The sequence below is a fragment of the Balaenoptera borealis genome (genome assembly GCF_965194805.1).
Source record: "Balaenoptera borealis genome assembly, chromosome: 1".
Classification (NCBI taxonomy): Eukaryota; Metazoa; Chordata; class Mammalia; order Artiodactyla; family Balaenopteridae; genus Balaenoptera; species Balaenoptera borealis.
In genome coordinates, this window is record NC_138860.1 from 162562599 (window position 1) to 162577199 (window position 14601).

General features: G+C 44.2%; 1 protein-coding gene across 12 annotated transcripts in view; it reads right to left on the minus strand.

Annotated features, from left to right (window-relative positions):
* MACF1 (microtubule actin crosslinking factor 1) overlaps positions 1-14601 on the minus strand; it is a 346247-nt gene that overhangs the window by 316771 nt on the left and 14875 nt on the right. The window lies entirely within an intron of this gene.

A 14601-nucleotide genomic window follows, 5' to 3' on the forward strand; every position in this document is an offset into this window, starting at 1 on the left:
AAGAGGCTCTTTGTTCCTGTAAATTTGCCTAACTTAGTTATTAGTAATAACATTTATTATTTACTCTGTACCAGGCTCAGTACTTGGTATGTTACAGCCATTATTAAACTTCATTAAATCTAATTGCATCAATTCCATCAATTGCAGAAAGAACCAATATTTCATTTACTCTCCCCAACAGCACTATGAAGTAGAGAGTTCCCTTATTCTGCAGATAAGAAACTGAGACACTGAGAGGTTAAAGAATTCATCCAAGGTCACACAGCTATTCAATGGCCAAACTGGATTTCAATCCCAGATTTGTCAGACTCCAAAACCCCTTACACTGAACCACTTTATTACCAACTCGGTGCTGCTCAAACTTTAATGTGCATGGAATCACCTGGGAATGTTGCTAAAATAAAAACTGATTTAGCAGGTCTGGGGTGGAGCCTAACACTGCAGTCCTAACAAGCTCCCAGGTGCTACAAGATGCTGCTGGTCCTGGATCACCACCAAGTGTCTAACTATTCTGCTTCCATTACAACAAACTCCTCCTCCTCCCCCTCCTGGGTCTCCACCCTCATCTCAGCAATCAGCTAATGAAAAGGATTTTAACTCCCAAAAGACAGAGGAACCTCCTAATTAAGCCTTTGTTTCTCTGCCACCTTCACTATTCCTTCCTCTCCCCTCCTGGGCCCCTTAGCTCAGTCTCCACTCTCCTTTCTAAGGCAGGCTACACAAAGCTACCGAGAGAAGCTAATTGGGAGTTCAAAATGAACGGCTGCGGTACCTAAGGAGACCTCTAACGAAAAAAATGTTAACCTTATGGTTGGATGATCCGGGGTGACAAGGTGCCACCTCAAAGTCCACATGACTACTGTGACTCTGAACAGTGAGCAAAAGTTTCTGGAGTATACTGGAAACTAAGGATTATTTACTCCCATCATTTCTCCAAAGATAATGGGTGTGACCTCTCCCCACCCCCACTCTCAGCTCAGGTCTCTGAGCAACACAGGTAATTACGGTCTGCCTACTTACTACAGAAACAGCTAGTTTCAATCAGGCTCGGTCCTCTCCTGCTCTACCTGTCCTACATTTTAGGCATTGTCTTTGTGCTCTTAGTGTTTACTAGCTCTACCAAACATACTCAGAAGTGCTGCACTGCACGAGCCTTTCTATAGTGGTCCTGGATGCCTAGGATAGAAAACAACTGTGAAATTCAGTTATACATGATATAACTGAATGGAGGGATACAGCACTACCCAGAGCACAGGATTGTTTTTTGACTCAAGAGCCTGCAGACTCCTCTTTATTACCACGACCCCACTGTTCCATGGGGTTGTCTTAAGGTAAACAGTACTGCAACTCTGTTTGAGCAGTTCACATCAGACCATTTTCAAGAGTAGTCTGACCTGAAAATCTTAAAGCAACTTAGACTACAAAATCAAAATTTATACTGCCCCTTAAGGTAAGAGGGCCAGTGGAGTTCAGCAGGCCTGGGTGCAAAACCCAGTGCAGTCACTTACCAGCTGTGTGATCCTCAGGGAACTTATTTAGGTTCCTTAAGCTTTGGTTTCCTCGTCTGTAATACCTACCAATGTCATTGGACTGTCATAGGATGCTATTTGTGATGATTAAATGAGATAAAGCACCTGGCATTTAGTAAGGCCTTAATACATGTTAGTTTCCTCTCCCCACCCCTGCTCACAGGGATATACAGTTAAGCTGATAATGCACATCAGTATCAAATCACACAAAGGAACTGTGATTAAGCATGGTTTCATAAAAAAAACACCACTCACCTAGTGATATCCGGCTGTAGCACCAATTGGTACATGACCTTGAGCAAGTTACACCTTTCCATGCCTCATTTCATTTCCTTCCAAGGAACAGGAGTGAGCTGAACTGATCATTTCCAGTTCACTCATTCAACAAATATTTACTGAGCACCTGCTATAGACCAGGCACTCTTCTGGGTGTTAGGAATACAAGAGTTAATAAACAAAAGAATGCAGGAGCTTCAGCTCTGCTCTCAGACAAATATGTAAACAAAGGGAAACAGCTAATAACAGCAACAAATATTTCCTGCCTTATTAGCTCCCTTAAAACTGCCCCCACACTATCTTCTCTTATTAACATACTACCAAATGTAATTAGTTTTGCACTTTTGAAAGTTTTTTTTCAGGTAGGAGTTTGGAAGAAAGAGTGACGTCGGAGCAGTTAGGAGCAATCACAGCAGTCCCAGTAAGAGATAAGGCCCTGAACTCATCTATTAGCAGTGGGGCTGGAGGAGATGACAGGTGGAGAGAGTTGTAGGAGATGGAATCCACAGGACTTGCTGACAGACTGGCCCCCTGGGCAGGATGAAGGAGAGGGAGGAACTTGCATGAAGCCCAGGTTCCTGGCTTGGACAACTGGATGGGTGAGGAAGGCATTCACTGAGCTGGGGGACCCAGGAAGAGAAGCAGGTCTGGGAGTAGGGAGGAGGACAGTGATGCCCATTTGGGATGTATCAACTTTGAGATGTCCGTGGGACGGGTGCTGGAAGCTGCCGGAAAAACAAAGAAATATGACCACCACCACCATCTGCAAAGTGGTTCAGTTTGTGAAGTACATCATATGCATCTCATTTGACACAATCTACACCCTGAACAAGATCACAATTAGGTTGGAAAGTTCAGACAAATATACACAAAAAGTTAAGTAACAAAAAAAAACAAGAAATGCTACCAGGCAATTTTGGTTTGTGATGAATTGCAAGAAAAACACTTGTTATACTTAAACACAATAATCAAATCCCCAGGACTTCCCTGGTGGCACAGTGGTTAAGAATCCGCCTGCCAATGCAGGGGACAGGGGTTCGATCCCTGGTCCAGGAAGATCCCACATCCCGCGGAGCAACTAAGTCCGTGAGCCAAAACTACTGAACCTACACTCTAGAGCCCGCGAGCCACAACTACTGAAGCTCGCACGCCCAGAGCCCGTGCTCTGCAACAAAGAGAAGCCACCGCAATGAGAAGCCTGCAACCATGACGAAGAGAAGCCCCCGCTCGCCACTACTAGAGAAAGCCCACGTGCAGCAACAAAGACCCAACGCAGCCAAAAAAAAAAAAAAAAAAAAAAAATCCATCCCCACTCAGCTTTCTAATCTCTGGAGCTTGTATTTACTCAACTTTCCATATCGTCACAAGCCTATTTGTTGAAGGTATTATACATCTTTACAAGCCAGAAAATGAGACGTAATCAACAGGAGGAGGTAGAGGAGGAAAGAATGCAGGGGTTTTGGCTCTGCTTTTAGACAAAGGCAAAGGGAAGCAGCTAACGACAGCCACGAAGATTATACGCTGCCTCTATTAGCCCCCTTAGTAGTGCCCCCCACACCGATCGTCTCTTATTAACACACCAACTGTGCCACAGCTACATCAGCTCCTGCCTCTCATCCCTTCTCAGTGGCATATTCATGCTAGGGCCTCCACCGCCTCAGCCCTTCCCAGGAGCCGCCCAAAGGCTGAGGAGGCCTGAGCAATGGGAATCTAATGCTCCCTCTAGCTTTGTCTTCCACAGGGAAGGTGGAGGGAAATTCCAGCCCCTCACAGACGCCCATTCTTCCTAATAAAGGCAGTACTACATGAATAGTGTTATTATACTAATTAAAAATAATAACAATAAAAACAATGAATCAGTCCTCTGGGAGAGGTGAGGATCTCAAAGCACCCCACCTGAAGTAGTCTGGTTCCTGTTCTCCGTTTGGGAAACTAACCAACAGAGGCTGGGGTGGGTCCTACATTCTCATCCCCAGAGGCGCCCCAAACCAGGCCAGACCAGCTTCTTTCCAACCCAACTCTAACCGCATGGCTCATTTCTGGTGTTTGTGTGCACACGAGCATTTGCAGTAGGTCTGGGATGAATTTCCTCACGTTACAATTGCACAGAGGACCCAGGCCTTCCGGGTGTTCTCCTGCCTACCACTCCAGCCACAGGTCACGGAGAGTGAGGGCCCCATTAGGATCCTGACCCAGCTGTATGGAGAGGGAACAGGGCAATAAGGTCTTGCACGACTAGAAAGGACATTGAAAGGAACTGTCTGGCACCGAAGGGCCATGGATGGGAGCTCCCTGTCACTCTGGTTGGAACAGAAGGTAAGCTTGACTCTGTCAAACCCCTTTCCCTCTGGACGAAGTCACTTTTTAGGAAACCTTCTACGGGGAAGATGATAGCTGCATGAGGAGCAACCATCTATTTATTATTTGTTCAACTGCTTATACATTCTTTATTGTCCTTTGTCATTTGTCACATCTGTTGTATACTTTAACTCCCGGGGGCAGACAGAGGGTTTATGAACTCTACTTATTCAGTGTTAGATACTGTACTACATTCAAAGAGGCTCTTAACAGAGGCATTTTTGCTGATGGTGATGACAAGGATAGTAGAGGGCGTCCATACATGCAAAGTAGCCTCCCCTGGAGTAGACCGTCCACTGCACTTTGTGAAACCGGAGGCAAGGGACAAGCAAGCATACACACACAACTCTTGCAGGACTTAGAGAGAAATTGTACCAGATCAGCCAAACCAGAGACAGAAATGAGATCAAAGATTCTCCAAATTAGTGGAGACACACCTGCCACTCCCAGGGGTGACTCAAATCAAGTTTACCCAACACAGAGTCCAAATTTACAAAAAAAAAGAGCAGAAAACAAGTCACAATGTGGAGAACATACCAGTTAACAACTAAAGCAGGTAGAGTGGGTCAAAGGAGTAAGACCTAAGTCAATTCTTAAGGTAACCTAATACACTAGGAAATTTCCTCTATAGTAGACGAAAGGTGAAGAACCCAAGCAAGTAGAGGACAAAGGAAAGGGTAACTAATACGCTTTGTAGATATAAAGGTCAGATAAGCTCTGAAGGACACTATCATGATTTGAAAAGCAGTGATTATATTGAACCTGCTAAGGTAAGGCAGGGAAGGTTCTGAGTCAGGCAAACAAATCGACCCCATTCGCTGTCCGCCTGCCAAAATAAACAAAAAGGAGGCTGCAACCTCCACAACAGCCACTCTGTCTAGTCTTGCAAAGAACCTGATCTTCACAAGCCTGGTCCAAATAGAATAGGGAATACTAATCCTGCAGTCTTCATGGAAAGCACAAACATTCCTAAACTCAACTGCCCTGGGGAGAGTAAGTGAAGCTAGCCCCTGAGGTGTATGCCAATGCTAAGCCACTCTCCATATCAGACAGTGAGATGAGGATTAAAGACCACAAGTGAGAAAAGCCTCTATGTCAAGAGTCAAGATGCCCCTGACCACAAAAGTCAGATTAAGTCAACAAATAGAGAAAAATCAATTTCTGACATGCACTTTAGTAAATGATATAAAAGAATACAAAAGATACATATATGGTTCCTGCCCTGAAAGAGCTTACAATTTTGCTGGGGGCACAAAATACAAGTCAGCCAGAGAATACAATGTATAACAAAGCAGATGTTACTTTTTTTTTTTTTTAGAAAGACACCTTATTCTGTAAGGACCCCTTGTTCTTCCATCAAACCTACACTGGAAAACTTGGATCCTGGATCAATCCACCTGTCTGCTTTCTCAGTATCTACACTCAGGTTGTTGAGTGCTTCGGGGGCTAGAGGGAAAGAACGAACGAATGCACCCCTGCACTCGCGCGCACACACACAGCCCCTACTCTCGGCAGATAACTTCACCCCCCTACTTTTAGAGAGAACCGGAGCCATCAGGGGAAATTCCCTCGCCTCTAATCAACCAACTTGACCACCTGCATTCTTGCCTTCCTCCCTCTTATCTTTCTCATCAGACACATTCCTCTTTTGACTCCAGATCCCATGCTCTCATCCATTATTCTCTCCCTCCCTTGAATTTTATTCTTTCCTCTGCTGACTCTTCCCTAACAGCACTTAAACACGCTGAAGTCTCTTTTGCGTTACAATTAACAAACAAAACGCCCTCTACCCTGCATCCCCCTCTACATAGTCATGCCTTCCTCCTCTCTGTTCCATCAAAGTCTAGGTTTCAAAACGCACCTCTCATTCACTCCCCAGCCCACTGCTTTCTGGACTGCACTTCCCACATTGCCACTGAAAATGCTCCAGGATAGGTGACCTTTCTATCAGAGCCTGCAGCCCTTACCTCGCTTGACCTCTATATAATCTGACAATGTATGGCAAACCTTCCTTCTAGAACTCACTTCTCTCCTCTTCCTCCTACATCTCTGGCCACTCCCTTTCGGTGGACAGTTTCCTTCACAGGATCCCCTTCCTCTGTTCCCCAAACCACCCTCCCTTTGGAGTTCCCCAGAGTTTTTCTGTCTCAAACCTCTTCTCACTGTACACACACCTGCTCAGCAATCTCCTGGTCCATCCACTCCTGTGGCTCTGATTCCAGAAGCTGACAGCTGCCCCATCTATAGCTCTCCTGAGCTCCACATTGTATACAACCACCTACTGCAGGGCACCTCTGCCAGCATCCCACAGAAACCTCAACCTCAACGCAACCAAAGCTGAACTCAGTACCATCCCCTGCACCAGCACTGCCACCATGTCACTGCAAATAACCTTCCTCTCCTTATACTCCCAATTTTAGTTAATGACACCACCCACCCACGCAGAAACCTGCAAGTAATCCTAGGTTCTTCCCTCTCCCCTCATATGCCACATTCAATTATAGGCATCAAAATACATGGGGGCTTCCCTGGTGGCGCAGTGGTTAAGAATCCACCTGCCAATGCAGGGGACACGGGTTCGAGCCCTGGTCCGGAAAGATCCCACATGCCGCGGAGCAACTAAGCCCGTGCGCCACAACTACTGAGCCTGCACTCTAGAGCCCGTGAGCCACAACTACTGAAGCCCACGCGCCTAGAGCCTGTGTTCTGCAACAAGAGAAGCCACCTCAATGAGAAGCCTGCACACCGCAACGAAGAGTAGCCCCCGCTCGCCGCAACTAGAGAAAGCCCGTGCACAGCAACAAAGACCCAATGCAGCCAAAAAAATAAATAAATAAATACATGGATTTTACCCCTTAACGTTTCTTGATTTGTCCACTTTACATTACTAGGTCCACAACCTTAGTTTACACTCTAATCACTCCTAAATTACTGTAACAGCCTCCTAACTGGTCTGTCACTAGCCTTGCCCCTCTCCAATCCTCCTTCACGACTCTACCAAAGCAGGGATATTTCTAAACTGTAAATCCAACCCTAGTCTTCCTTGCCTAACATCCTTCAATGGCTCCCAAAAGCCTGTAGGATGAAGTCTAAACTCTGCAGTATGATATACACAGCCAGTCAACATTCTAGCTCTGCCTACTTTTCCTACCTCATCTCATTTCTCCTTCCCTCACATCCTGCACTCCAACCTTACTAAGATCCCATATTTCCTCTCCTAAGGCTCTCTCATCCCTACTTCTGTTCATGCTGCCCAGAATGCCCTTTACCTGAACTTTCTGCCCAGAGTTCTGAATTCTTTAGGTGACAGCTCAGTCATTTCCTCTTGGATGTCTTCCCTGGCCCTTTCTCACCCTGGCTGTCATGGGTACTACTCTTCACTACCATGGCACCAGACTCATCTGTTCAATAGCACTCCCTACAATGGACAGTAATTGTCAGTTTACCAATATGTTTTCCCTGCTAAACTGTAAGGTCATAGAGATGCAAGGACAATATCTTTGTTCCTTCAGCACCTTGCCTAATGCCTGGTTCAGAGTAGACACATTCAATAAATGATTACTAATTAAATGAATGAATGGATCCTCCAAACAAGCCCCCTAACACCCTGGGAGATTAGCACTTCAAGATATAATGGAAGATTTTAGAAGGGATTGAAGAGGATTTCTTATGCAATTCTTGGCAGGTATTCCTGGAAGCATACAATGAAGGTTATCCAGAGAATGGGTAGAATAGGTATTCTGAGGCACTCAGCATTGTTAGTTTAAATGAGAAGTAAAGACCAAGAAACACAACCTCAAGTCATAGATTCAAAGGTACAGTCCTATCTAACAAGTTCAGAATGGAGTAAAATGTTTAAAAGAAGATTTTTATACAAGAAAGAAGACTTTGTTTTGGAATAGCCCTGGCATGAGGGGTAGTTAATTCTTTTTTTTAAGGCAAAATCTTCTAGAAAGAGTTAGCAATGTTAGTATAGTATCTGAACTTAAGTCCCTGTACCTGCCCAAAATGTCTCTCAAATATGCCCCTCCCTCTTTAATATCCCTTAATCTAACCTCTTGACTCAATTACAACACTGACCTCCTAGAGAGTCAGTCTCCGCTCTCATCCGTCACTTACACAGCCACTACGTTAATCCTGTCCATTGCATAAAACTCAGGCTCCCCGTATGAACATTCACAGGACCTTCTTTCCCTCCACCCCTAATCTTAATATTTTTTCAATGCCCCTAAGTGCCCCCCACCTCCCCGCTAACACACTCCCCAACACAGTGTCTGCTTATAGCTACTGGTAGAATACAGTGTACACAGTGAGCTTATTCATTGTTGGTGACCAACTGGAAAACACAGCCAAAAAAAAAATCCCTTCCTATATATCTCAATCCAACATGCTCCTGCGGGTTGAAACCATCTGAACTCCAAAAGACACTTCAAGCAAGCTTGTTCTTTTCATCGACACAAAGGAACTGTGTTTACATTTCTGAGTAAAAATGATGAGAGAAATTTGCTATGGTAAGAGGGAAGCCAGCAATACAGCTGGCAAAGCCCTTGCCCAAAAGAAAGATGCTGACTGACCAATTAATTAACTTGTCCTAGGCAACAACCCAAATCATTCTTGATAACAGGCATACATCCCTGATGACTGACACATGGTCATGCAGAAGAAAGCAGTTTTGAACAGAGAAAGAAAAATAAGTGTTTGGGCCCAGTGAAAGCAGACTCACAATGTAACACAAATTTATGGAGCCAAAAGCAAGCTAAGGTATCAGATCCCAGGCTGGCTAAAAAGGGCCTATCCTTGAAAGCTGCATTCTCTCCAGCTAAAGCACATCTATCTGTTAATTGGCTTGCCTCTCCACACTCCCCCTACACACACACACACACACACACACACACACACACACACAGACGGAAGGCATATTATCTGAAGTTCTATACACTGTCCTGTATTTTTTACCATTTTCTACATTAAACACATACTACTTTTACAATACGAAAATAAAATTGTTTTAAAATATGACTTGAAAGTGCTATGACTGCCCTTTCTCTTGAGAGAAATTCCCTGCCAATCGACCACATGCAAAAGAAGTATAAAAAGTCCCTACAATGTAAGAGTATAAAACCTCATTAGGGAAACAATTCTAACAGACATGAGGCAATGCAAGAATAACACAAAACAGTATATAGTTAAAGGACTAATTATAAGGTAGACATTCTAAGAGATCAGGGAAGGGAGAGATGAATGTCTGATAGAGGAATGGAAGAAAGCTGCATGGAGGACACAGGGCTTGTGCTTAGCTTTAATTAAGAAGAAAGAGATAAGACTTGAAGAATCAGAGAGAAAGGGAGAGGGCATTCCAGGAAGAGAGAACAGAAAGACACAGAGGCAGGTATGAGGACCCAGGGGGAAGGATTACTGAGACCTGCCCAAATGAAGCAGAGAACCAATCACAGTGGATATAGTTAGGTATGCAGGACAAGTCAAATTATGGAAGGCCCCAAAAGCTGGAGACAAAGAATCAGAAATTCAGTGTAATTTATTCCAGGAACTGAGGAGTTCTGGAAGGAAAAATAATATTTTATTAGAAGTAGCAAAAAAAGTTGGAATAAACATTCTTAGATACTGCAAACCAAGCCAATGGGCCTGAAAGGGCTCCTACAGGCCAGGAAATTAGTAAATGCCCCTGACAGAGGCAAGAGAACAGAGGCTTAAACTCCAATCAAAACCGTGAAGAGCAAAAACAGGAGCTTTAGCGCACCACACAACCTAGCTGCAACGTGGCTCAACATATAATAATTACCAGAAGCTGAAAGGGCCAACCTTACTTAGTAAAAGGAGGGCCTGAGTGTTTTCAAGATCACTGAGAAAAAAACACTACCAACTCATTGTGCAACCCATAATTGTTCACTTGTGACTTTGATCCTGTTCCCAGATGTGCACTCTGAAGTATTCTCTCTACTGTGATCTGTAAAACCTGAAATTGGCACTGAAAAGTACCAGGACAATAAGGCCTCAGCTGATGCATTTCCCTGGTGTGCATGATGTCACCTGCCAAGCAAGCAAGCAAGCAAGCAGTAGCTCTCATAAGCACTGTTAGCACACGCACACATTTTATGATTTCAACAGCATGAACGTGGCCAAAGCTTGTGATTTCCCAGCAGACGGACTTGACTCACTTTCTGAATTAACAGTGTTCATGTCCAAAAGTAGCAATTAGTCTATTGTTCTGTCTAGAAGCTATCCACTCCAATTCATGGGCTGTGTTCTAAAAAGGAACTTAAAAACTGGGTGTACATTTAACCAAGAGGTTGCTTCAGAGTATCGCTTGGATAAACAATACCAAATCCTAAGCCTGTATTTTCCAACCACTGTGTTAACAAAACTTTATCACTTTGCACTACACTGCTTTTGTATAAAAATTTCAAAGTGATTTATATATCATGAAACCTCTCCCATAATAAAAGAAATCCTTCACAGTTCAGAGATCCAGTAAGCCACATAAGGTGTGTGACTGTAGTTCAGAGGCTAAAAACTGTTAACAATAATGATACTAACATACAGTGATACTAACAACTAAAGCATTGTCACAATCAACCAAGTCACTGCTCTGATTTTTAAATTTCCTTCTATAATACAGTATGAAACCTTCATCTAGAAGCCTGGATCCTCTGGCTCTTGGACAATAATTTAAGTCTCTGCCTAAATTTGCCCAGGTGTATAACACTTTCCTTACAGGATATTATGGAGATCAAATAAGATAAAGAATATGAAGCTGCTCTGTAAAATACAAGGTACTATATACATGAAGGTTTTTCTAAACATTAAGGGCCTAATATGTGCCAATAGCTCGTTTATATTCTCATGAATCCCAAGGAGTTAGTATTATCATCCCCATTTTAACAGACGAGAAACACAAAGATCAGAAGTTAAGCAACTTTTCCAAGGTCACACAGCAGAAGTTAAGTGGCAAAATTAGGACTGAAGAAATTCAAAGCCTTGTCTCTTTCTACTATATCATGCTGCCTTGCTGGTTTTACATATTAAATAGTAGGTAGACCCTTCACTCCTAACTGTCTGTGCAGTAAGTTTTGTTAAGTTCTTTTCTGTGATATGATAAACAAAAATCAGTCCTAATTAGCTTCATATAACCCATGGTACCTAGTGAGAACTCTGAAGTTTTTAAGTACCAGATAGTCCATGTTACCAACGTTGAAATGTGAATGTTCTCTTTTATTCCTAGTCCAGCCTGGCATGTAAAGGCTTTTCAGTCTTTAGGGCTTTGTGAAAACAGAAAGTATAATTCCTCCTGAACCAACTTACATATTACCCTTGCTGCTTAACCAACCACCTCGAATCCAGATTGTGTTTGTTTTTAAACCTCCTCCCTAAAACCTAAAACTCTGTCCATATGTGGCCTAGAATAGAGTTTGACTCTACACTAAGAAAAGAATCAGATCCTGGTTCTCCTACTTCTTCGACTACTGTTGTTTCTTAGTTTCCGTTGGTGTTCACAGGGACCTCAGACTACAGAGAGGAGAACTTTGTGATGGGCCCATATCACCATCTGGATGAAACATTCCTCTTTTCTTTGTTTTCATGTTTACCAAGCAACCATCTGATTACAAGCTTCATAAGCACTTTGGTATAAGGAAAAGGGTGCTCCAGATAGCAATGTAAATATTTCCAATCACTGAACAGGTATGTCCTCTATTATGAAGTAATAAAATTGGCACACGAATGGCTGCTTTTTTTTTTTTTTTTTAACTTTCAATGACTGACTCCCCCAGTGCCTAAGGAATAAAGCCACAAAAGAACCTTTACAAGCTGGACTCTGAATTCTTTACAGTATCATCTGCTCCCACAAAACTCTAGCCCTTCAGTCGGATCCAACTACTCCTGTTCCTCGAACCGTTCATCCCTTCATGCCTTTGCACGTGTTATTTATTCCCTCTGCCTTCTCCCCTCCCTACCGCCCTCCATCAGTCTAAATCCCATTCATCCCTAAAGGTTCTCTCAAGTGTCACCACTTTTGTCAAATCTCCCAGTGAACCCCAAGTAGGATATTCATCCCTCCTCTTGCTTCCATAGTACTTTATCCACACCTCTGTTCTAGCATTTATCACATTTTGCATATATCTTTCCCGTGCTAGATTGAATAACCAAGGGCAGGATCCAGATATCATTCATAATTCTGGCATCTCCAGTGGCTAACGCTGTGTTATCTCTAACAGATATATAATAACCGTTCGTTGGAGGACTGGAAGAATGAAGAACCTACCCTGAATCTGTCGGGGAGCTGCCCACTCTGAAATGTTAGGATCCAGAGTTATTACCTAATACCTCCTGTTTGCTGGCCAGTCAGGCTCTGAAAGAGGCTTTGGGATATTTAGGAAATGAAACAGAGTGTTTATGTCCATGCTAAATCATCTAATCCTGCCAAAACCAGGCTCATGACCAACATACAGGGAAACGGTTGCCAAGCACAATTCTGGAAAACCAATGCTTGACAACCATCCTTAATACAGCTGCAATACATACTGCTTTACTCCCTTCACAATGCAAATGCATCACCTCCCTTCTCATCTTTGTCCCTTCCAGGGCAGTTGATGCAGCTGAAAACTTTAGCTCTCCTTCAGAATACAAAAATCCTATGTCATTTGTAGAATGAGGTGACTACAAATTAATAGCAGCAGAAAGAGAGATCCAAGTAATTTAGTGGCCGAACAGTGAGTGTCTAGGACCCCATCATCGTCAATATCTCTTTCCCCAAGTCTCTCCAAATCTAATTCCTGGCTTTAACCTCACAAACTACCTCCCCTGCTCACTCTATTGATTCCAGCTTAGGCAAACAGTTCTCCAATAAGGTAGTAAGGGGATTTCAAAGTCTGGAAAATGCAGGAATTCCACACAGCAAAGTAACAAAAGGCCAGGGTGCTAATCCACCCTGACATCCCAGTAAGAATGGTGCAGTGGGGGGAAGAGAAATTCTTCTACACCTATCATAAAGCGGACTGCACAACAGTCTCATACAGTTCAAGTTAATTTACTCTGGCCAACCATTTTTGACTCATTCTTCCCCTCAAGAGAGAGATCTGTGTCTGCGAAGGACCAAATTCCTATACACCTGATCAAAGTCCTTCAGAGGAAGGCCAAACTGAGAGAGACAGCTAAAAGGACTGGACACAGGAGCCGCTCCTGGAATACGTTCTACTTCCCCCTTCTTTCCTAGTTTCATAAGGCAGCAGTTCAACTTCCTTTCAGCTGGAGGCCACCAGCAATATGATTCACTGAGGTACTGGGATTTCTTCACCTATTTTTGTTTTAATTCTGCTGGTTTTTAAAGCTGTAACAGCCAACACAGGCCCAGAGGGTCCTCCGTCTGAAGAATGCAGAGTTGCTCAAAAGCCTGCAAAGGAAACTTAATGAAACCATCCACTTAGCAGCATTTTTTTTTCAATGAAGTTCAGCAGCACAATCTAACCTCTTTGTGCTCTGAAATGAACCACATTTCTTAAAAGAAAGACCACAGGGGGGTGACAGAAAACTTGCTGCAGGCAGGAAAACCTGGACAGCTTACAGGAGCTGATGCAGAAGGGAACAAGTAGAACTCCCAAGCAGGTCCATTTCAGCATTTTACCTCTCTCTCCCTCCCTCCCTCTCTCTCTCTCTGCTGCATTCCCAAGCAGAACTCTAATGGCACGAGGAAAAAAAAAAAAAAAAAAAGCGTTTTACAGCTTCTTCATTAGTTTCCCTTCACTGAGTAGCTGCCATAAGCAAGTATGCTGGACTCGGTCAGAAGGGCTTAAGTTTTCTCTCCTTCAGATGAAAAGAAACTAAAGGCCCAGTCACAAGGGCCCCAGCTGAATAAAATAGGAGAAAGTGCTGCCTATGTAGTTTCTGGGAAAATCTCCATGTCTGTGGAAAGCACAACTGCCACACAAAGCAAAATCCCAGAACTGGATGTTAAAGATCAAAGCAGGGGCCTCCCAAGGCCACGCATCCCTGGCTTCCACTAAGGGGCACCTACAGCAGTTAGGGAAATGCGGTCCACCGAGACTCTGGGCCTGTCAAAACTTTCTCTGCAGATACCCGGGCTCTGGATGAGGCATTAACTTGCAGAAGTGCTTAGCAAAAGAGCTTCCAGGGGCGGAAATCCGAGCTCCAAGACAAGTCTTTGTGGGGGGGTGGGGGGGAGCATAGACCCCTGCCTCGATCAGGCTGGAAGCCCCGGGGCTGGGGGTGGGAGGAGGCCTCGCCACCAAAACTGTACATTCACCGACCCCGGCCGGTGCTCGACCGTTGCCCCCCCGACCCCCAAGTCACCAAGGTGGTTCACAAGCTCGGCTGCCACGCGACTGAGCGGAGGCCGAGGGAGACAAAAGGGGGCGAGGGACCCTCGGCGGGCACGCGGAGGTCCGAGCCTCTCCAGGAACGGGTG